Source organism: Anser cygnoides, chromosome 18 (assembly GCF_040182565.1).
Source record: "Anser cygnoides isolate HZ-2024a breed goose chromosome 18, Taihu_goose_T2T_genome, whole genome shotgun sequence".
NCBI lineage: Eukaryota > Metazoa > Chordata > Aves > Anseriformes > Anatidae > Anser > Anser cygnoides.
Window position 1 is genome coordinate 10412501 of NC_089890.1, and position 15000 is coordinate 10427500.

The 15000-nt window shown below is 41.8% G+C and overlaps 1 protein-coding gene and 1 long non-coding RNA gene across 13 annotated transcripts in view; both read right to left on the minus strand.

Moving 5' to 3' along the window:
- The window catches only part of BCAS3 (BCAS3 microtubule associated cell migration factor), a 357486-nt gene that overhangs the window by 154347 nt on the left and 188139 nt on the right, over positions 1-15000 (minus strand). The gene's annotated exons all lie outside the window — the stretch shown is intronic.
- Positions 1-15000, minus strand: part of LOC125184023 (uncharacterized) — a 58900-nt gene that overhangs the window by 30237 nt on the left and 13663 nt on the right. Inside the window, exons 1-2 of the long non-coding RNA XR_007167095.2 lie at positions 2891-15000; positions 1-1642 (exon numbers count right to left, since the gene is read on the minus strand). The exon at positions 1-1642 is cut by the window's left edge and continues 30237 nt beyond it; the exon at positions 2891-15000 is cut by the window's right edge and continues 13663 nt beyond it. This is a non-coding gene — a long non-coding RNA (uncharacterized lncRNA). The remainder of the gene's footprint in view (positions 1643-2890) is intronic.

Sequence of the window (15000 nt, forward strand, 5' to 3'; positions counted from 1 at the left end):
ATTTCTTCTAGTTGCCTGTGTATCACACTTCCGCATCTCTGTTTGCCCAGTGTAACTAATGATAACGGATTTCAGCTTTCCAATTATACTGAATTGACCTAACTGGGTTTCTGAAGGGATTCGGGGAATTTCAAGTTTAAATCTTTCTTAATTTAGTTGGAACAGAGTCTTTAAAAATACAGTAGTCTCAGAAAGGCACAAATGAACCTACTGATCCAAATCAGGAAAGTAAATTCTGGTGTAAATTTGACTGCGAGCAGCAGAAATACAAAAACCGTGCCTTGAAATGTAAACTTCTCACAGCAGTCTTACTGGGATTAATAAATCAGAGTTGTCATGAGCATAAAGAAGAGATGTGCAAGCTCTGATAATTGCAGTCTCCTGTCTCAGAGCATGGAGTGAAAGCGGCAGCGAGCAATCCCGGCCGCCAATCCACAGGCTGCGATTAACCTCCCGGCCAATTACAGCCTCATTGGCAAAGCAAACAACGAATTATTGGCTGTTTAGCTGGGCTTTTCTTCTCCCGCGCCGTCCCCTGTTTCTCATTCTGTTTTTTCTCCCCTTTTCCTGTTAGGCAAAAAATCAACAAAAACCCCAACAACAACAAGAAAGAACACAAAAAAACATCTGCAAACACCTGATATTCATCTGAGTTGCTGCAGTTGTACAGTCTTGTTAAATTGTTACCACCTTTTCCACAAGCAGTTTTGGCAATTAACCTCGTGGTCATACACTTCAAAGGAAACAACTGTTGAGTTTAACCTCCCTGAGCTACCACGGATTCCTTTATGATTTTTCTTCAAACACTTTCATCCAGAACAAAAATGCAGACTGATAAGATTCCTGTTTATTTTTCTATTTTGTCAGTTTATTAAGATGACAAATATCTTGACCGGTAACCAAGGCTATGTGCTCCTCAAATCCTATGCAGAAAGAAAATCTCCCATTAATTCACACTGCTGGGTGCTCCTTCAGAAATCCTGCTTGCTGGAATCCACCCACTTGATACATCTGACCCCTCCTTGCAAATTTCTCGTATTTCTCACAATGCCTGAAGGCTCAGGAAACAGAATATACAAGCAGAATTAATGCTAAAGACAGAAGATGCCATCAGAAGTACACGTATTTTGTAAAACTCCACCATAACTGAGAAACAGGACTGCTTTACACACAGAAAGAGCTCAGAATTCCTCCACCTTCAATTAGAATAGCAGTTAGAGATCAGGACCTGTGTTAGTACAAGCTAAGTTAACTTTTCCTTCTGTCTAAACTTCTGAATACAACATATATTAATTTACCAGACTGCACAGCTGCTCCTTAAGCAACTGGATAGCTAATGATAGGAAAGTACCGAAGCAAATACTATAGGAGAGTGATCAAATTACATGGAATGTTCCCCCCCTCCATTTCCATTCTGGTATTATTGCACATTTTTTCTCCAAAGTAATCACAAAAATGTAAAATGGGTTATTCTTAGGAGAAGCTTCCAACAGAGAGCCAAAGAACACCAAAAAAGTGTTTGAACGACCTTTTGCTACCGAGCAAGCACACCCTGGCTGTGCTAATGGCTGCGCTGCGGCGGGACCACGGGGGAAGCATCACTTTTCTCTGGCTGCAAACTGCCTTGGGTGGGAAGGAGTGGCTGTAAGGGAGAAGGAACAAAATATTTGTCTATGAAAAGAATGTAACAAAACTTTCCTATCTGTCCTGCAGTACAAGAAGGGAAAGCATTTGGGCAAGCATATGGCATATGTTTCAGTTTGTGAGGGAGAAAAAAAAAAAATCATGATGTTACGTGCAGTTCAGACCAAATAGAAAACTTATTCTGACGATTCTCATTTGTCAGAGGCTTTTCAAAACTAAGCAGATCTCTCCGTAGCTCTAGATGTCAAAGAAAGAAGTAACCGGTGGGTACTGAATTTACATTTTAGGTTCTTTTAACTGCTTCCACTTTTAATTTTAACATGCTTGTCAACAAAATGAAAAACTCCTTCACAGTCAGAAGAAAAAAAAAAAAGAAATTAGCACATTAAATGATACATGGGTCTGGTGCTATGCTGCACAGTTCAGTGAACCCCTGCATAGATCAGCAAGATGGCTGGAAATGTCTCTTTCCGTCTGTTTTTCATCTCGAAAGCCTGTGTACTCAGCAGAGTGTGAAGAGTGCCTCTCTCCCCTCCGAACGCTCTCCTGCTCGCCCCCCCCCCCAAAAGCCCCTGCAGCAGAGAACAGGAACTAGAGCAAATGCTTTTGTGAATTAAGAGATCTTGTGAGCGTAAATTTGGTCAGGCTGCTCCTTTCTGCAGGCCAGACCCGGCTGCTGCCCCAGGATGTGAACTGTCAGTTTGCATAGCTGGTGATGAGTTGCAGAACCATCAGTAAAGGTGAAGACGGCAGAAGCAAGAAAGATTCAAGACTGGTGGAAATCATTTCACAAGGAAAATTTCAGCCATCAGTGGGAGGAAGCTTTGAAAAATGCTGCCATTTCCGAGTCAGAACGAAGGAAAAATTAAATTACTGCCGGTGAGGCGAGCCAAAGTCGCATCTTACCCTAGGGAGAGGTTTGATAATGGTAAACATTTGACAGCTGGCCTGAAGTTGTTATCTTGTTCTAACAGTTGTTATAGTCTGAATGAACATTTCTGATAAGAGAACAGAAAGAAAAACACTAAACCATTTTTAATTTCTCACTTTCTATATTTTAAGCTGTACTGCCCAAAGCCAAACAGGTTTAAAGCAGTTTGCCACCATCAGGCTGATTAAAGCTTCAGTTTTTACATGAAGCAGTGGACTCCGGTGTGAAAGTGATGGCAGCACCACCCCAGCTGAGCCGGTGAGTGGCTACAGCAATACATTAACAAGAAATTAAAATAGCCACAAGCCCACTCACTTTCAATGTCCTGTAAATATCCATTCTGTTTCACGATGAGCAGTTCCAAGAGTTAACCCTACATTACAGCAAAATCAAAAACATTAATCCATTTAAGAATTTAACTCCAAGATCTACCACAAAACCCTGGTTCTTTATTACTCCCCTCCCAGCTGTTGATGCGCAACCACAAAACTTTACCTCGCTGCCATTACTTCACAACGAATAATTAGGCAGTCACGTTATAAAGGTAACAACCTTGGTTCCACCTGACCAGAGCAATTACAAATGAAAAACAGTTCTGTTTAAGCAGAAAAAGTATGCTATCTTCACAGGAAATTTAATTAGACCCAAGTTTTCTTTGTGCCCAGTTGTTCCTGACAAAGCCTGCATTGAGGAGGGAAGCACAGGTTTGCTCTGTGCTGCTGCTACCAGCTCCTCCTTTAGAAAAATATGGTTTGGATATGGAAAGTGCATTACATGTATGTCAAAATCAAACTACCATCCTGGCAGCAACTTTTTTTTTTTTTTAAAATCAGGAATGTATTTCTAAGCTGTTTAACTAAGGCAGCTTAACCTCTCGGAACACATACACTAAACATTTACCTCCCATTACAAATAATTAAGATGAATACGTACCACTGTTTAATAACTTACTGAAATGGACTCTTGGTAAATCTTCCTATCACTGTGTACCTAAAACCTTCCTGCCAAACATGCCTGCTCGCTGCAGAGGCAGACACACGTACCGGGTAGGGTTAAGGCTGACAGATAGTTTTTCCCTGATGGTAATGATCCCAACTACAGGCACACGATAACGCTCCAATTAGAAAGGCAGCATGTAAAACTCGTTCCTTAGATACATAAATTAACTCCAAAACTCTCTCTGTATCTCCTTTATTAACAGGTAGAAAGTGTTTCATTATTTTTTCGAATGACTACCCCATCTCAAAGCAGGAGTGTATAAATTGATATTAAAGAATGGTATTTTGAGAATGTTTCAAAGTAAGGTCAAACTCGTATTAAAAAACCTACCAGTGTAGGCTAAAATAACAGTCTGGCTGAGCAGCCTTCGGTGCATCTGGGTTCAATTACCCACTACATCCTCGCTATGTTTTCTACCAGCAAGAACAACGCAAGCAAGGCTTGGAGTTCACGCATAATGTCAAAGTTAGGTTACTCAGAAGAGGAATGAGATAAATCATCCAAATATCACAGTCATATTGGCAGATAATTTTTCCCTCTACTTCATCCCTGAAAGCGGCACAGTATTGCATAACCACACATAGAGGACAAAAGTCCTCACCTCGCGAGGAGAGCTGACCTCGCCTGGAAAGCCTGCTCTTATGCTCTACGAGGGAATGGAAAGCACAAGCTAAAACGATAGCTCAAAAATCAGGCAAAAAAGCAACCTAATATTCAAAGCACACAAACCTGATTTACCACACTGTCACCCTGACTGATTTCGTTTTTATGTTTGACCCAAGAACAATGAGGTTGGATTAACATCGATTATTTGCATTCAAGGGCTGTGTGGAACCGGAACCGCTCCAGTACCAGTCTTTGGGGGAAAAAGCAGCTGTGACAGCTGGGGGAACGGTGGCGCTCTCACTTCTAACTAGCTCACCAGTGCACAAAACTTAAACCAAGGACAAGTGTCCTGTGTCTTTCACGTTGTCAAGCCAGTTACTGTGGATTTAAGAGCTGGGTGGGGTAAGCAACTACTGCAGCTCACACCCAACACGGACACAGGGCTAAAGGGATGCCGGACAAGGAGCATCCCCAGGTGGGGGACAGAAGTCAGAGGCCGCACATCCTCCAGGAGCAGCTGCCAGGTCCCTGCACACACCTCAACCTGCTCCACTGGTCCAAAATTTCGAGACTGTGCTTGGATCGCGACCACAATCACAACAGTGGCTGTGTCTGCGCATAAAGACTGGCCTCCAAGGAACATAAAAAATGTCATTCGCTTCCATCAAAGCCCATAAAAAAGCAACTGTCAGTGAAGTTGCATTATATATGTTCCGGGGACAATGTATAGATAGCTCTGCATTCAATACTCAGCAGCGCTGCTGGAACACGGTTAAAACTACCAATAAATGGCTATCATCAAAAATGCATTTGTTTTGTATGAGGAGTAATTTTGTACGTTCTGTTTGCAAACTAATAATACATTTTCAAAATGATGAATCAGATTAAATTTAGAGGAAAAAGTGTCTTTTACCTAGTCAGCATTTGTCATACTACTTCCAAATTAGAGCATACGGATATTTTAAATCATGTAATATCCAAATGCCACATTTATATTTATTATAAATTCATAGTACAGTAATGTACCTAATTATATAAGGTCATTTCTTATAGAAAAGCGCGGGTATAAAACTTTCATGCAAGAACAGTCTGGCTGTTTATTAATTTACTATCGCAGATGAGAAGGCCGCCGCTGAGTGCCGCACGGCCCCACACAACACCCCTGCAGGCCGGAGGAGCCGGCCCAGCGCCCAGGCCTGAGGCAGGCACCAGAGGCCTACACGGGCCCGACCTCGGGCGTCAGCCCCTTCCCGGGCCTGAGCTGCGGTGCCCCTCTGCCAGCGCCTGCCTTGTGCTTACCTGTTTCCTTGGAGACCGGTCTGCAGCGAATGCTATAAATACACGGAGTAATTAGGCATGTTTGGAAGCAAACCGTCTGAGCCGTTTGCCATCTCAGGAATGCTTTAACTTCTGCAACACAGAGTGATCGTGGTCTGCGAAGGACGGGACCGCAGCCCTCAGACGGGCTGAGCACAGAGCTACAGCAAGGGAGAACCTCGAGGAAGACAGCATCCTTGGACTGGTCAGCACTGGTGGCAGGGAATGGTGAATTCTCCTCTGTTACTGTGTTTTGACTGTTCTCCCACTGGGAAGGCCGTGTTATTTGGTATCTTTATGCACCAAGAGAGCTTCTGGACAACCAGGAAAGCAGGATTTGGTAAAGGAACACAAGACACTTGTTCACAGGAAGAGCTGATCAAGTTGAGGTAACATCTATTTCAATGAGGAGAAAACTACAATTACTCCATGAATCTCCTTGCCACAAGACTTCTGGAGACCAACAACAGGACTTACCTGAAAAGCATTAGACACTGAACATAAACTACAAAGAGGGGCAGAAAGAATTGCAGAACGATACCTAAGTCCCAGTGTCTCAAATCAGGATTAGAAACAAGTTTATTCTAAAGCAGACTTAAACTGTGAAATTTCTTTCATCTGACTTGAGGGCCCTGACAGCACAGCCACTGCTTTGCCCTAGCACAGGGGCTCACCCAAGCTCATGAGAAATGAGCAGTGCTGGAGTGCAACAAAAGGGAACAACAAGACCTTTGTAGAGAACCCTGGAATTCCACGTGTCCTGCCAAGCCTGCTCCTGCAATGTTACACTCCAGATATAAATTGCACAATCACCCTGATGAACTAACCTAAGAGACTTAGAACAAGCTAAGCATCACCACAGCCCCTGTACACTACACAATGTGAGAGAGAAATTTAAAACTCATTTCTACAGGTAATTTCAAAAAACTTTATATACTACAAGTACACATGCACACACATCTTAACACATCCGCTTTGTCAGGGCCTTACCTTCTCCCAATCTATGTTGTAACAGCTAAGGAAAGGCCCTAAGAAGTCACTTGATGCTGAAGGAATAGAGCCAGCTGCTGTTTGTTCAAAAACTCTGCTTGGCTTGTCAGCTTACAGCAAAAGCTGTAGGATTTACAAAAATAGTCTTGCCAAGCTTGGGTGGAGCTCTAACAACACCCTGAGAAGCAATCTAGAGTTTGCTGAGCTCAAATGATCCAAATGGTGCCTATTTACCAAAGAGGGAGGTGCGTTACTGTTTCCAAAGGGAAGCAATACAAACCTGAAAGAAATACGTATTTAAATAGACAGACAGATACAGGACTCATATCTCATATCCTTTCACTTTATTTCAGCTCTTTAGTTCTTTCATGTAAGGGCTTCCTGACCCTTGCAAATACTAACTTTAAATCAAGAAATAACTTCTTCAGAAGAAAAAAAAAAGAACACAGTTTAGGACTAAAAGGATTGAAGATACATCAACAGATTTTCAACAATACCATGAATGAAGTCCTTCTCCAACCAGTAAAGGGAACTACTTTTGCATACAACACTTTGGCAAAACCTTAGCATATTGGCCGTAATGTTGCAGAGAAACAGCAGATTCATATCTAGTTTCTTCCTACTGCTAGCATCCAAATGGACCAACAGTAAGTCAAGTAAGGGTTCACTATAGTAACCAAGCTGTCACACACAAACCATTCAATATTGCCTTGCAGAGGAGAACGCAGTTCCACACGGCTGCTAGTACGCACTGCAAGCCACCATGATGAGCATGACGAACTTTTCAGTACTTTTCAAAGTGGGTCACCAGAGCTGCGCTCAGTGTATTGATATAAGGTACAGGTGCCTGATGTCTGCTTTCACAGTTTGCTCTTGCTCCACTGGAGGCAAATTCAAAATTCCCAGGTAAAAACATCCCCCTAATAAGACAAGGTCATTAAACACTGAAACTCACACTATATAAAAACCAAAACAATCCCTGTCTTCCTACAGAACATAGTGGGAAGAACTCTACAGCAACTATGCAGGGGAAAGTGAGGAAGTCTTCTCTCACAAGGCAGTTTAATGCCTGCAGTAGACCTGGTTAAGCCTGAATTTACTTCCAGAATTTCAGTTCTTCACTTGCATGCTGGAACTGGGAGGTATGGGGGGGGGGGGGGGGTTTTGTATCTTATGAAGAACAAAGGGAAGCAACTTCAATACAACCTTGAAATAGACCTGCAGGCAGAACTGTCTTTTGTAAAAATTATATTCCTCTGAGTACGATGTGTAAGTATCTGCTCTTATCTAATAAAAAGATCCTTTTGAAGTAAGTGGTTCAGTTGGCCTGTGCCAATGCTCGTGTTACTAACCTAGAAGAAAGGCCCACTGAATGCAGTATGCAAGCTTTGTCTCATCTGTATCACTTTGAACCATAAAAGCAGCAAGAATATAAATAGAAGGAAAGCCAAGTACTTAATACTGGACAGCGACTTTCTTTAAATCTCTTCCACTTTCTAATTAAGTATAGTGAATCTGCGATGTAATAGCAGTGTGGGGTAGGTGCCTTTGCTCCATAGATAACATCCAAAAATTGAGAAAATGCATTGTGGTTCAGAGAATAAAAGTAATGCTTCGCCTGCAATATTCATTTCTGGCTTTATAAGATCATTTGTGAAAGGAGACATAATTAAGGAACTGTTTTGGGAAGATACCTGAAACCAATAAGAAATATACATTACTCTAGGTTATCACCCATCAGAAAATTACTAAAACACCAGTTCCGTCAACTTGCGTGTCTCTATAATGTTGTAAAGAGGTGACACCATAATTAGAAGTCCAAAGACTCTCTTTATAGTTTTCTAAATTTCAGGGATTTAGAAAAATTTATTCCAGGCACAGGTCAAGCACTATTTTTCTTTAATAATGAATTTTCAAAAAATTTTGGTCAATTTTATTGTAGGAAAATATAAAAGGAGCACTAAAGCTATTTAATTCTTTAAATTCAGTCATAATTTCTTAAGTAGCCTTCTAAGTTTTTCAGTGAGTTTTAATTGTTGAGATGCTGCCATTCACCGAAGAGCAGCCATTTTATTCACTGTAATATTTATTTATAAGGAATTCACAGTGTCAAATTCTTCTTCAGATATTCTGGCATCATTTTGAAGCAGGATGAGTTTCAGAACGGTCTTTCAGATATAGCTTTTTGGGACAGTTAAGTATTTAACTTAACTCTTATTTCCAATGCATTAAGAACGAAGGTTGTTAGTTTTTTCACCTTCAAGTTTCTTCTATCTTCAGCCTTTAGGGGCATGAGATCCTTCAACTTTTTCGGAGAGAGGCTTTGTGCATCAGGACAGACAACTGCGTGCCCTTGCTTCCATACTTAAATATAGTGGTAACGAGTTGTCCAAAACCTCAGTAGAGGCTACCCCGTTCTACTGCACAACTCAGAAATAGGAACCCAGGAGATACTACACAATTCTACAACTTTTGAGAATACTTGCTTAGATTTCCAGAAGTATTACATCACCTAAGACAGAATTTTAGCAACAAGAATATGGACATAATATTATGGAAGTAATCATTGTTCTAGATTATCTTTCTGAAGAGTTCCTGCAGATAAGTAATACACACAATGTTACATTACCGAATGCAGATCAAGCCATTCTGAAAATTACTAAATTAAACACTTTACATGTGATTATACATAAATAAATACACATTTATGATTGTGAGATGTTACGGTTCAAAAAAAGCAATATAACATCTTTCAGCTACCCTTTCTTAAAACCCTAATATGCTTGTGCATAAATAAAGCCCTTAGCTTGCTTGGATAGTCTCTCACGGAGACGTGCCGATGGTGCTAATTCAGAGCAGAAAACGCTCTTATTCCAGGCCACTGCAGTGAAGTGACATTTACCTAATGCAGCTATAAATTTCCTGATAATTAGTGGGCAGCTGATGGTGATGCAATCTGACTAGTGCAGCAATGCCAGCCTCAAACTAGCTCTCCAACACCCACAAGTTAATCAGATTTAAAAACAAAAATTTCCAAAATTCTGAACAGTGCAATGGCTCAGAGACAAAGGCTGGTGCCACTAAGCTTACACCAGTCACTGTGAACCTTCAGTGTCCCAGACACTGTAACTATGTACAGCTCCTGTTCACATTCAACAATTGTCAATACCAAAAAACCCTCAAGTGACTTTTCACTTAGAGACATATAACTTGCGTTTCCTGAATTCCATAGAATTGGGGTGCAAATTTAGTTAAGTCATTGTTTTGGCAGTGCAAACATTTTTGAGGTGTACAAAACAGTATCTTCAAAGGCTTAGGAATTAATTCTCAGAAGTTACTTCTAAAATTTTAAAAGCCTTGGAGATTCCTTAGCCACTTTTGAAATTTTACAATGTCATTTGGATCCTTCAAAATTAATTAGACTGGCACTGTCGCTAAAAATCAGGCATCAAATCACGCACGATCTTTTTACCTGGTACACAGTCACCAAAGCTGGCTCATTCTATGTCAGTACCATATAAAATAATGAAATTTAAGAAAATGATATTAAAGACTTTTCATTTCTGTTTTATTTTTCAGATCCCATGCTGGAATTTTTTTACATTGTAATATTTTGGAATTATGAGGCTGATTAAATAGCAGCCATAGATGCCTTAGTACACTAAGTTTATCTAACACTGCAAGAACTAATATGGAAGTTGTAAGTAGATTCTCAGACAGAGAGAAAACACAGACCCATCCTTTAAAATACTTTCTCAAAACAATCTTTGACCTTTTAGGTGCATCATGAATGAGGCTAGTCAATCAGAAAAAAAAACCCTTCTCCCTGTTCTTTTCTCGTATGAACTATTTCTCTAGCAGACTATTTTAGAAGGAAAAAGAACCTTCTGCAGGATATGTTCAAATACTGTTCTAAAGCAAAGTTTAAGATTGAATTTCATATGAGAGGGGTAATTAAAATTTGGAAAGTACTCTGAAATTCTTCTTCAATGCAAAGGACCATTCATCCCTTCTGACTGCTCAGGAAGCACTCAGCTCACCACTTGTTTCCTGAAGGAAGGGAAAATAGGTTTCTAACAAAGCTGCAAGGATGGCCCCAAAATGCTTCTGCATTCACTCGTGCCTCCTTCTCTGTGGTGTCCATCAGACATCCCTGTCTACGATGTAAGATCGCAGTCTCAGTTTCCCCACAGCACTTCCATTTTGGCTTTGCCTATCACTTCTGGACAATCAAGCTCAGAGATAAACACACTGCTCTCTGTCCAGAGGCTGGTAACAAGTGGAGCACCACAGGGCTCCGTCCTGGGACCAGCGCCCTTCAACGTCTTCATCACTGACTTCAAGAGGCAACCAAGCGCGCTCGTGTCATGTTTGCAGATGACACCACATTGGGAGGACGTGCTGAAGTGCTCGAGGGCAGGGCTGCCAGTCTGCGGGACCATGAGGACCAGGCTGACAGAAACCTGATGGAACTCGACAAGGACCAGTCTTCCACGTGGCACCAGCCAGCCGTGGGCCCTGGCAGCAAAGCCAACGCATCCTCCGAGGGCTTTGTGAGCAAGGAGTCTGCTGGAAGTGATCACTGCCCTCTCCTCAGCACTGACTGGACCACTGCAGCCCATTTTGGCCCCCCCAGTACAAGACGGACATTGATAAACTAGAGAGCAGCCGAGCGCTTGCTCCCAGAGGCTGAGGAAAATGGGTCCCTTTAGTCTGGAAAAGAGAAGGCTTTGCTGGAATAGAATGAACCTCCCCATACCTATGAGGAAATCCAAAAACAGGTTGCCAAACTCTTCACAGTGGTGCCTAGCGGGAGGATGAGAGGCAAAGGGGGTACAGTGAGATGAGAGCAGTCCCGACTGAACCACCACAAGGAGAACTGTGCTCCCCAGGAGGCAACGCAGCCGCGGGACAGGCCGTGGGGCTTCAGCACCTGCCTGGGTCAAACCCTCAGCAGCCCGGTCTGAGCGCACACCCACACCTGCTCCAAGCAGGGTGCTGAGCCAGGTACCTCCGAGAGCCCTTCCAGACTGAATTTGCCTGTGATCCTACTCAGAAACCACCACCTGCACCTCGTTTGGTCAGAAAGCAGAGAGCAAGGGCTCCCTGGGCACTGCAGCGCAGCCCGGTGCTAGTCACTGCTTCTGTAGTAAGCCCTCCTCCAGCGGATGTGTATCCTCATGTGAGCACAAACCTGACAAAAAGGTATCTGCAGAGATTAGGATGGATTTTAATAGACCTACCTAATCCCCACACGCATAGTACAAGGACAAATAAAGTCAGGGAATGTTTTTCCAGGCTCTCAACTTTTCTGTTCATACACTAATTACAGCCCATGCTGATCTTTAAAAATGAAGAAGACCCACAGAATTAAAAACAACAACAAAAGTACAATAGGGTGAAACCATTATGTTGATTTTTATTTGGAATTCCTAGTTAATACAAGTGTTGGACCGTCTAGATCGTACCAACACACTTTTGAAACCTATCTTGAGTTACACACCCAACACTAGATAGCAACTTTCTGACCTCTCTCTGATTTAAAACTTGCTTGTAAGCATTACCTTTTGTCATTCTTTTTCCTTATTAAAAAAGGCAGTGGGGAAAAAGATGATTAAAGATATCAAACAAACACCAAACCTCATGTGAATGGACTGTTGGAAAATAAAGTACCATTTAATGACGTGAGAAATTAGATGAAACTGTCAGGTTTAAAGAATCTTAAAATGGTTAACAGGTCAAAACATAAAAACTTCTTTATGTATAGAGTGAATATAAAGGGAACATGGTAAGTATCTGCCAAGGGTTAATTGCAACCCTGCATGAAAAGCAGTTAACAAGTGAGAGTTAGAACACCCAGGAGGAAAAGAAAAATTTTTCCAGTGCCATGAGAAATAAACAACAAGGGGGAAATATTTCCTTTGGCCACTGTTACCTCCTCTCCAAAAGCTCAGAGGAGCAGTGGGAATGCCAAGGCCTGGTTTGCTCTTGACTCCCTCTGAAACATTTGTCTTCATTACCACTCTTTTTAATCAGGGCTCCTTCATGAGTGTTTCTGCTCAGCCCCCAAGGGGCAACTCTCGGCTGCGATAAATCAGCATCCATACCGCAAGTCACTAATCAGCACTCTCAGGGAAAGAATAACAGCGAAGTGCAGACCACTAAAGGCTTGGAGAAACCTGAAGGCTTAGTGGCCTCAAGGAAGAATGGCCTACATAAAAATAATAAGTCAGTGAACCATCACTACCTTCTAGGCTTAACAGGACTTGCATTCGGAGAAATTATTTAAAAGCCTCTTGCACACAAATTGTTCTCACTGTATTAAGGGTACTTTATTGATAAAGAGGAAACGTGCTATCACCCTTGAGCTCAGTTCAACTAATTCAGTGTATTTCACTTCTACTTCCTACAAGAAAGCATCCAAGGAAAAACCTTGGTAATGGACACCTCATACCGCAGTCCTACAATTTTTGGAGAAAAAGATCAGTATATTGTGAAATTGAAAGAAGAGAGAAGAGAAATTGCTAGAGAAGGACTCATTCTCAGGACACCTTCTTAATTACTGGAATGGGAGAGGTAAGTATTTTGTCTGTTTCTTGCGTTTTTAAGTGGTTATTTATAAATGACTCCTGAACAGTTGTCATCTAAAAGGAAAATATCTGCAGAGGCTATCTGTACTCACGGTGTTTGCCCTGAATCTGATCCCTTCAAAACTACTGCGTGATGTTTCAACTGCAGAAACAATTAATATTTCAATAGTCATTATTATTCCTTAAAATCGTCCAAATTCCCAAGTCTGCAGCAGTGCTTGCCAAACACATCACAGAAGAAATCCTGAATGCACACCCAAAACCTTTCTGCTTTTTCCCCCAAGTAGCCTGGATGCCAGCACCACTACGAAATAACTGAGAGCTGTAAAACCGTACTAAGTATTGGCATCCAAATTAGCGAACTAAGCATCCTCGTATCCAATAGCTGTTAAACAAAAATCCCAGAGCAAGCTTTTCCAAAACCACAATTGCAGCCATCCACAATTTTTTCCCTGTTAAGAGTCATCTCTATGGTACCTGGAAACCTGGCCCGTGTAGATAAACGATCATGGCCATACATGGAAAGATCACAGAAAAAGAAGAATCTTCCACCACGCCTACTTCCACAGCTCAGCAGCGTCCAGAAATCACATCCATCCAGTGACCAGACTCCTGCACTGAAGTTGAGCATTACTGTATAAAATCCTTCTACAGTCCTAAACCAACAAAACAGATTTACCGTTGTTTATTTCTCTTCTTGATGTTTTGGACTACACAGACTGCAGAACACATTCATTTATAGCTGGGAGGTAAAGAGGGGCACCTGCAAATGCTCCACGGCCACAATTTTGAGGTCTCTTGAGGCCTGCATGTGTTTCACTCTTCGGTATGTCTGTGGTGGGGCATACAGCCATAGCTATCTCAATTTAGAGTTTTAACACCGTTAGGGATTCTAGATTTAACTCTAATTTAAATTAAGAAAGGACAATGGTCCTGCAATTTTCCCATTAGGAGATGGCCTCTGTCAGGCTACTGACTGGCCTCCTCGGGACCCAGAGCAGCAGCAACCGTGCTTTGCTCCCCGCCTCTGCCAAAGTACTCCAAAAGCAGCAGAGAGAACCACTGGGATGGAGCAGCTTCTGATGGAAGGTTCAATACTGAATAGGTTGAATCCTGAAAGGATGGCAAGGAAAGAGAGAGAACCTCTGCTGTTAACTTGTCGTGAGCTGCTAAAACGGTTCTAGGCTCACACCCACGTTTATTACGTTTGCAGGGGTTACTGTGAGAGACATAAAAACATTACTGTTATGTTGGTTAACGTAAAGTATTAAAAAAAATTCTCTTACCCATGCTTACTAATTAATGTTTGAATGTAGAAGTTATCTAAGTAACTAACTTCAGATTGTTAAAACGAGCACACAGTATTAAGTCTAGGGAGACTAACAATCTGCTCAGAAGTCCAATATGTTGAGTACTAAAAATAGGTGGCTCAGTAAAGTTGGAGATGAGTTGCATTAGAAGAGCTGCTAAATCAGAGCATGGAATGTAACAAAAATATTCCCTACATCAATCATGCTCCTTTACTTCAAAGAATTCAATATACTTCAGTGTTCCTTTCTCAAAGATGAAAATTGTCATTTAAGTTGTCTGGTCCCACTCCACTTAAATGATCCTTTAATTTCCTTTCTTATTTCTAAGCCCTCAGGTGGCTAGTGCAATGCTATCTGGCCTTGGTTGCATGTAAAGTTCACAGCTTCTTGCCTGATCTCATGATCCTCTCTCAAAACAGCACTTTCAGAAGCGTTTCCTGTCTAGCTCTGCCTTGCGTGATTTGCTCCTTGGCTGAATCAGCTGCCAGACTGAATCCCTTTCGTGGAAAGCCATAGAAAACGCAGCGCGGCCCCATCCCCCTCCACCTAGGGCCTGACATCCGGAACTGACTTAGGAAGTACTATAATGGTTACCAAATTTTTGGGAACTGCC